Genomic DNA, 10,146 nt, shown 5'->3' with positions numbered 1-10,146 from the left:
GAAATTTCATCCCGAAATTTGAGTGAGGTCGTCATGGCTAACAATAAAAATGTTTTCATGACGAATATGAGTTGATAAATAGAATTTTATCACAGTTGAATAATATGGACAAAACAATCCGATTACTCGAAGCGTATGAGGGAAGTTATCGTAATAAAGTGAAATGAGGGAATAGAGATTCATCTTAACTTTTGACGTATTAACGATTGATTTCCGGAATTTAAGGAATAGAAAATCTTCATAATCTCTATAAGATTTGATTCTTCAGAATTTGCGAAAATTAGGATTTTCTTTGATTAAATGCGTAATCTGCCTCGATTGCTATGTCTGATTTTTCGCTATAGATTGACCTCTTCCGTTTCATTTATTTTCACCACTCCTATAATCTTCTTTCTTATTTCATACATCCCAATAGATTGTGAAAATGCTTAATCCAGTTCTGATTCTTGATATTTTCCTGGCAATCGTATCCTTCATTCTTCTTTTTCATCTGCCACCAGAGGAAGTTATTTTCTTCTACTATTACCTTGGGGTTATAGTATTTTTCATTCTCCCGTGTCTTTATATTGCTATACGCATTGATATACACGGTTTGTAATTTCGGGGTTGTTATCGGGCTTTATATTCTCCATTATATTTAGGAGCTTCATGCTTTCGTTTTCTCTTCCCGACCTTAAGTCAAGCGGATAATGGTCTAGAATTCGTAGGTATGAAGTTTCAGATGAACATAACTAATGTTCTAAGAAAGAAATAGTAATAGCACAATCTGACTAGTCAAATTACCAGAATATCTGGAAAAAACCGAATCATCAAGAAAAATATTTTCTTGATATATATAGAGGTTAAATATAATGAAAGAGTTATGTAACATGGTTCATGATGAGGGTGTGATCTGTAAACCTTTATCATGTTCCATTAGAAACTCAGCATGACTTACTGTAATATAATCACGTTGATCAAGTGTCATTATATTATACTAATTCATGCTTCAGTTCCCAACACTACTTCAAAATATTTATATTTTAAACTTGAAGGTTTCAGAATTTAGAAACTAAAATAGTTTCTTTTATGATGTAACACAGATAACGTGAAGAGATAAATAATTTCGGATGATAATAGTTATGAAGATATCTTCAGAAATATCGAAGATATTTATAATGAAAGATATGATAATATCTTAGAATTTCTAATATTAACGGATGGTGAAGAAGATTTGTATGTGAAGGTTTAGAGTTAAGAGCAAGGTATTAGTTAATGACTTCAGCAGATACTGAATCATTTTTATTCTTTGAAGGCAGGTTTAGTCTTTGTGATTTGTCCACAGCCTCCTTCATAGTTTACTCAATTCGTTTTCCAGTACTAAATTTTTTCTTTTTCTGTGCTTTTCCAACACACTACACTTTACCATCAAACTTTTAACTATTAAAGTCGTTTACAGTTTTTGCTGCTTTATCAGCATTTTTCCAAAATTCGGAGAACTAGTTCGCAGTTTGGGGTGTTTTTCAGAAACTTCACATTTGAAGTAAGTAATTTTAGGAGATGGACATTATATGTATATATATAACCGTTGGCATAGAATTGCTGCGAAATTCGAAATACTGATTGCTAATTCTCAGTAGTTGGTATGGCAATTATTGTTACAAGATGTGGATGAGTACATGATGGGGTTTCAATGAGTATAAGGATTTTTCGGAAGGTTAAGGATCAATGAAGTTGTTGGTAAATTTACTGCTAATGTGATGGGACATGAAAGGTTCCTCGGTAACAAGAATGTATATATCAAGATTATAATAAGGCTAATCTGAAAAGTCGAAGTTGGCTGTTGGAAGTATAGTAAAACTGGATACTTTGAAAAAGGATTGCAAGATTATTTTCGGTAAAAACAACGCTAAAGGATCTTGCACAGTTTTGAAGTCAAAGTATAGCTTTGAAAGATATAGAGATCTAAGAATGATGTCACTGGTTCAGAGTTATGACTTGGATTCTGATCCTTCAATATCAGAATATGTAATTGAATTTGTATGAAATGATTGTGTATTGCAGTTAAGGTAGTGAGTATAGTTAATGATTGTTTTTTTTTTTTTGAATTAAAGTTGAAGAACGTACAGTGTAACATATTAATTGTGAATTATATATTTCCCGAGTATTACCTACCCGTTAAAGATTTCACAAGTAATATTTTGTACAAAAGAATTTTTCATTACAGTCTTTATGAAAATATCTGTATGTATATTTTCTTCAGATGTAATTCAGATTAAATGAGTTAAAATTATATTAAGCTCATTTGATTTTTGGCTTGAATTATAAATGAATAATCTCTAAAACATTAGAGATTACATAATATTCGTGGAGTATTTCACTAATGAAATCAATACTTCATTAATTATTCTTATTGATATTCCTCGGTGAAGGATGTTGGTGTTCGTGGAATTTTTGTGAACCTTACAAGGCACATATGATGTTTTCTGAAAAGTTTCGAGTACATCGAAAATGAAAATGTAAAATCAATTATGTAATTGAATAATACACTTAGTTTATTATGAAATGGAATTCATTAAGTTGAAACAGAGATTGTAGTTAACAATGGTTAAGTTGTTAAGGAAGGATGTACATCATTGCATATTAGTAATATGAACTAACCGAGTAGTACCTACCAGTTAAGATTCACACGTAATAGCTTAGTACGAAAAGATTTATTTTGATTTCAAAATTCATATATATTAAATATACATAAAATTTCTTCAGGGAAAATGAGTTAATACTTCATCGGTTATTGTTGCTGGTATTTCTTGGTAACTACGGTGCGTATGACGTTGATGCTCATGGGACAGATTGTGAAGTTGAGGTTTGCGATGCGGATGTTGTTGGTAGTGGTAATGGTACCGTTGGTGTTGTTGTCGATGGTACTGTTAATGCCGGTGATGTTGCTGGTGCTTGTAACCTTTGCACCATATTCTCCAAAGCCACTACCCGAGCGCGAAGCTCGTTGACTTCTTCTACTACACCGGGATGATTGGCGGTTCGGACGAGCGGATGAATAAGATCCAGAATTTGAGATAGTATATTATCGTGACGAGATACTCTAGAAATGAGAGAGAAAATGGTGTCTCAAACAGGTTCGCCGGTAAGTGCTTCAGGTTCTTCGCCAAGAGGGCAATGTGGTGGATGGAAGGGATCGCCTTCCTCTTGTCTTCAATAATTAAGTAAGCTACGAACCCATCCCCAATTTATCCAGAATAGATGATGGCTAATTGGTTGATCCATTTCGGTTACGCTGTCTTCGGAATTCAAGTGAATATCCATATCGAAATAGCTGTCAGAGTTTAAGGAATTTGAACTAGATACGGGATCCATCTTGTATAATTAGGGAGATATTTTTTTTTTTATATGAATTAGATTATAGAATTTAGTTTGGTATTCTTCAATACATAATTTACATATGTATATATAATACCAAATTCCATAAATCACGGAGAAATTTTCGAAAGATGTCAAGAAAAGTTTACAGTAACAGATACGCTAAGATATGAATTTTTGTCTATACACTATTTATGCAATAAATGTAGAAAAACGTGTCTAGAATTAAGAATGATAAACATGTAATTTTCGACAAAAAACAAAAAAAAATGATAAGAAAAACTTTTGACATGCAGCTACGGTCGAAGTCCAGACTTACGAATGCATCCTAACAATTATCAGTTAGACACACTAATGCAAGACCTGGTTCACTAGAACCAACGCTCTGATACCAACTGTGACGAACGCTCCAAATCCATATGGACGAACACGTCATTCATCGATTTTATTGCGAGGTATTTGACCTCTATATGATACGTTTTATAAACATTGCATTCTTTTGAAAAGGCAAACCATATATGAATATTTAAATCAAAGGTTTTCGACATCTGATGATTTCTACATATAGACAATCACCGTAAATAATAGTTTATAACAGTACTTCCGTTGACAATGTAGTCAAAATAAGATACATGGTGATGATTTGGTGAATGCAACGTTTTCTTGAAAAATATGCCATGCAAGACTCCATGCACATAGCTTGTCTATCATATAAGCAAACAGCGAAAGACTTCTAGGAAACCTGAGAATAAACATGCTAACAAGTGTCAACACAAAGGTTGGTGAGTTCATAGTTTTAATGTTTTGCATAATCTGTACATAAAGGTGGATCACAAGATTTCATTTGTTTCATCCAGAAATGTTTATCAAAATATTCTACGAAATTGAGCACCCTGGTAACTAAACTTTAACGTCTATATAATAAGTACCCTTTGTATAATAATCTTAATAATACACGTAAACCAACTTATACGCTTCTCAAATAGCATACGTCCGTTAAAAGGCTAGTGCTCTAGCTCGGACGGGGATGTCAAGCCCTATGGATCCATATACCACTATTCGCGCCCACCAGTTCTTATATCCGGCAGTTACTAGTTACCAAAGCTAAGGGATTTTCGGTTCAAACTCAGTGTAGAATTAAGTATGTACTTGTATCCATTGCGTTTAAAATATATTGCATGTATTCTCAGCCTAAAAATATATATTGCAAAAGCAATAAAAATGGGAGCAAATGAAACTCACCTTAGCAGCATATAAAGTCGTTCACCAAAATGTGACTGAAACTCGGATTACCAAATAACCGTAGATCTCAACCTAGAGAACATATGTTGGTAAATAAATGTCTATCAAGCTAGGTCTGGTTATAGTGTATCACAATCCTAATGCTCGAGATCAACATACAAAAGTTATCCAAAGTCGTTTCAAAAAGTCAATTTTGACAATAGTTCAACAAAACGAGACATACGTTATATAAGGAGTCATTTACTCGGTTGGTAATATTCAAAAATCCATTTTATCAATCTCGTAAACAAGTTGTTTAAATCTTAATTGCAGATTCAAAAGTAATTTCAATTAACGTCAATCATAATTCAGTTGATCATATCTCTTAATCCGTTCATCGAAACTATTCGATATCTAAATGAAAAGTCATTGATTTTTCGCCAGCTTTCCAAAAACAAGCATATCATATACCTTTTACCAGTAACATATGTATTTAATTCGTCATTCATCATAAACTTTTTAACGACGAAATTTAGCATACAAGCATGTATAAATATATATACTCGAGCACTAGACATGGATACACAATTAATATATAAAAGATAAAATATGAGTGCTTACGTATCAATATTGAGATTCAATATTGTAGGAAAGTACATAGACGCAACGGAGATGATAAACACTAGGTTTGACTTGCAAACAATATCCATGAACATTACCCATAACCTCCATAGCTATAACCCATAATTTTCCTTAGCTTTTAACCCGTTTGAGAACTCGTTTTGAAAGTGACACGCTCATAACTTCGTCGTAGTATTTTATATATAAATGGTAATAATACTAATAATGATAATAAGATTAATAATAATATTAATCTTTAATACTAATAATAATAATAATAATAATAATAATAATAATAATAATAATATATAACATATATGTGTGTATCGAGAGATAGATAGATGATTACACTGGAACTAGAAGTCTAGCTTTTATAGCATGTCACCTGATTTCTCTGGCCATGCGATCGCATGGCTGTAGAGGGTTAATCTCATGCGATCGCATGGGATGCTTTTCCAGCCCATACTTGTTTGTTCACTAGCGTGTCGACATATTTAAATATAATATATAATATATTTAATTTATATAATTAATTATATATTATATTATATTCACGTGCATAGTTGACTTGTAATTTTTGGTCCGTTGACTTGTACGTTGTCACTCGACTTATGTCCCAGTTCCGGTTTCTCAAATGCATTTTCGTACGCTTAGAAAACTAGTACTTTTCGTTACGCGGCGTGTACCTTTATCAAAAATAAAACTTAATCATTGATAAACTATGTCACTCGAAGTATAGCTTTAATCAATTAAGTGTTTTGGTTATTTGCTTCTATAAATCATCGTCTCGTAGTATATACACACACACACACACACACACACACATATATATATATATATATATATATATATATATATATATATATATATATATATATATATATATATATATATATATATATATATATATATATATATATATATATATATGTATATATATATATACATTTTCATTTTTAAATAGTGTTTTACTATAGCAAAGTTACTGTAGCAAAGTTTTTTTTTATTGTAGCAAATAGTGATTTTCGAAAACACTGTAGCTTTTCGGGTACTGTAGAAATTCGAAAATGCTGTAGCAAATTAGTGTTTTACTGGTTCATCTTTAAACGTTTTAGTTAACTTATCTAAATATCAATCGAATCAATAATCGAATGTTACTATCGTTTACTAAATAACTTGAAATCATATATATATATATATATATATATATATATATATATATATATATATATATATATATATATATATATATATATATATATATATATATATATATATGCACATTAAATTATATATATTGTTAGTGAATCTTTGAGAACAGTCAAAGAATAATTGATTACATGAATATAGTTCCAAAACTTTCGTGACTCAACATTAAAGACTTTGCTTATCATGTCGAAAACATTAAATCATTTAAAGATAAAGTTTAAATTTGGTCAGAAATTTCCGGGTCATCACAATACGCCTCCAGATGGCGTTAGCATCAAAATTCCTATCTACCCTTTCACCATGATAAATCAAATTCATACAATCGGGTAGTAGTAATTCAGCGGGCGTATATATCTGTAAAGCCCTGGCCATGTCCAGCATGGACATCCTGTACATCCTACGGCCAAGTATAAATCTAAGAAAACTTCTATCATCTAGCCTAACTACATCCGCATTAAGTGAAATAGTACTCATAAGCTCAACGCACCATTCCTTATATACAGGCCTATGAATGGTGAATAAACATTACCAATCGGGAAAAGAAGAGTTACCATACCTTTGGATCAAATGCTGTCTAACTGAGTTAGCTAGTTGGACCCTTTCCAAAGGCTCCCAATCGATTACCCTCGGCACTTCTACATTTTTCGTTACTAATTTGAATTTGTTACTTTGATATGTCGGGTAATCTCTCCAACTCCGATCAAATCTCAAATTGGGATGCAACTGTTCTTCATGAATCGTTGGGTGTTGTACTATCGGATGCATCAGAAATACTACGTAGGCATCAATATATTCTTGTTGCGGATCATAATAAGGTACTTGTTGATCAGGTTGTTGTTGTTGTTCCTGTTGTTGCTCCTGTTCAGGTTCATATTGCATTTCTGGTTCAGGTTCTGGAGCAGGTTGTCTAGATGATGATGATGCACCATCAGTATTAGTAAATCTCTGCAAAACACATTAAACATAAATTTTGTGCATCCAAATATGCATTAGTGTTAGCAAAATAACAACTTGAAATAATTACAATAACATGTTTAATCAAAATTAAACTTATACACATTTTCACAATTTTAACAATTCTACACTTTTTCAAATAAGCATATATGAAAATGTTTACAAAGTTCATAAGTATTCAACTCAAATAACATGTTAAAATAACCATTACTAGCAATTAAACAAGTTTCAAATGGAATTTACATCAATTTAATCAAGTTCATGAATTTTATACCTAAAAAGTCCACTTTAATTTTCCAAAATCATATTTAGGATCAAAGTTTGGATCATTTAGCTAACAACTTGAAACAATTACAATAACATGTTTAATCAAAATTAAACTTATACACATTTTCACAATTTTAACAATTCTACACTTTTTCAAATAAGCATATATGAAAATGTTTACAAAGTTCATAAGTATTCAACTCAAATAACATGTTAAAATAACCATTACTAGCAATTAAACAAGTTTCAAATGGAATTTACATCAATTTAATCAAGTTCATGAATTTTATACCTAAAAAGTCCACTTTAATTTTCCAAAATCATATTTAGGATCAAAGTTTGGATCATTTAGCTATCTAAGCATGCTATACTACTTAATTTAGCAATAATTCATTACAAAAATCGGCCATAACCTGTTTATATCAAAAGGTCCCAAATTGCTCAAGAACACAAACCCTAGATTCCTAAAAATTTTGAAGTTTTTGGCTTCAAATCATGTTAAATAGCATCAATCTAGGTTATACATGCATAATATACTAACAATTTAACTCTAATTACACTAGAAATTAACAAAATCAAATTAGGTAAATTATAGCTCAAAAACACTAAAAATCAAATTTAAAGAGGTTTAGGGGTGTAATTGTTACCCTTCTTGATAAACTTCTTATCAAATTCATGATTAGAGCGGATTATAGCAAGAAATTTGGTTGATTTTGGTGAAAAATTGATGAAAATTGAGAGGATTTTAGAGAGTGTTCGTGTTTTGTGTGTGTGTTGTGTGGACAGAAGCAGACTCGCTGGGACTTTTGTTCCTAACCTGTTTTTGGTCACCATGCGATCACATGGATATACAGGCCAAACCTCATGCGATCGCATGGGGTCCTGGTATTTTTTTTTTTTATAAAAACTTTTACTAATAAAACATATAATTAATTAAAAATTAAAATTTTGTTTCTTTTTAGGATGATGGCGTTTCGGATCGTTGTCCTAGTCCGTCTCTTAACAAAATTTTAAAATTTGTCACGTTTTAAGCGCGATTTTAAAAGTAAAGATTTTTGGGTTTTTTAATGTTTTTGGCTTACTTTAATTCAATAAGATTAAAAATAATGATAATAAAAGTTCTCGTCCCTCCCTTGGGTAAAGCAATTTCAGTTCAATGACCTAGTTTTCAACTCACGACGAATTTTTAGAAATCACATTTTTAACTTAATGAAATAAAGTAAATTTTTGTTTTTAAATTAACACCAAACTTAAATTTAAAATGCATAAAATTAAAAATTTATATAATTAAAATTAAAAATTCACACCAAATTTATATTATATTTTTATTTTTATACATACAAACTTATATTAAAAATATTAATTTTTCAAATATTTACAAACTTAAATATATTGATTTTAAAAAGTTTACAATATTAATTTAATATGTATATATTAATTTTAAAAATAAGGTAAAAATTAAATTAAAAATCTTTTTGGTCTTTTATCCCACTTTAATCAATCAAATATTATCAAAAATATACGCTCCTCTTTTCGGTAAAGTAATTTCGGTTCCATAACCTAGTTTTACTCCTGACAAATTTTTGAAATATTTTTGGTTGATTGATTAAAGATATTTATACCTTAAGAATAAACGGTAAATTTCGCAGTGATGTAATAAATTTTTGTATGATATCAATAATTTCGGTTACGCATACCTAATTTTATTGAATACCAATTTAATACTTTATAGTGAACGATTCAGCGTTTATTATCAAAAGGTTAAAAGCAATAAAACTAAAAATAAAAACTGTACATACTTACCTGTGAGAAAGAATTCTCAGAGACCTGCTTTAGCCGACTCATATGAGAGTCGTGTGATTTGGTTTTCCATAGCTACATAAGCATAACCTCGAATCTTCAATATCTTTTCTTCTAAACATATGAATGGTCCTTCTCTGCATAGAGTAACAAATTTGGTATTTGAATATGTTTGATTATTTGAACATTTACCTTTGTGTGACCATTTTCTGCATTTATAACATCTTTCAAGGTGCCGTGCTCTTCTTTTTGTTGCGGATTTTGATTTTCCTTTACCAAAATGTATCTTATGATGATCTTTTCTGAGTTCTTTTCTTACTCCGTCAATTTTACCTCTTATGAATGATACCAGTTCACTCGGAAGTGTGTCATTATTACGTTTAGTAATCATAGCGTGTAGCATTAGACCATGGTTCAGATCAAAGTAATTCTTCATCTCGTAAAACCTAAAAAAAAATAAAAATTCAGAATGGGGGGAGAAGACTAGTTCTTTAGGGTCTGCTAGGGAAAGACCATTCGGATTCCATTCTCGAGAACTAGACGAAAACAGAATATCTAACTCTAACAGAAATATATATTACCCTAAAAAGATTCAAACCTTCCCACACTTAGTTAGCTGTGGTGTCGAAATTATGATTAACTTCATCTTCAACTTCCATTGGATTATCTATGTAATATTTGACTCTGTGACCATTAACTTTAAATTCAATTCCATTT

This window comes from Rutidosis leptorrhynchoides, chromosome 11, assembly GCF_046630445.1.
Source record: "Rutidosis leptorrhynchoides isolate AG116_Rl617_1_P2 chromosome 11, CSIRO_AGI_Rlap_v1, whole genome shotgun sequence".
NCBI classification, from domain to species: domain Eukaryota; kingdom Viridiplantae; phylum Streptophyta; class Magnoliopsida; order Asterales; family Asteraceae; genus Rutidosis; species Rutidosis leptorrhynchoides.
Note: the sequence above shows the minus strand (reverse complement) of the source record.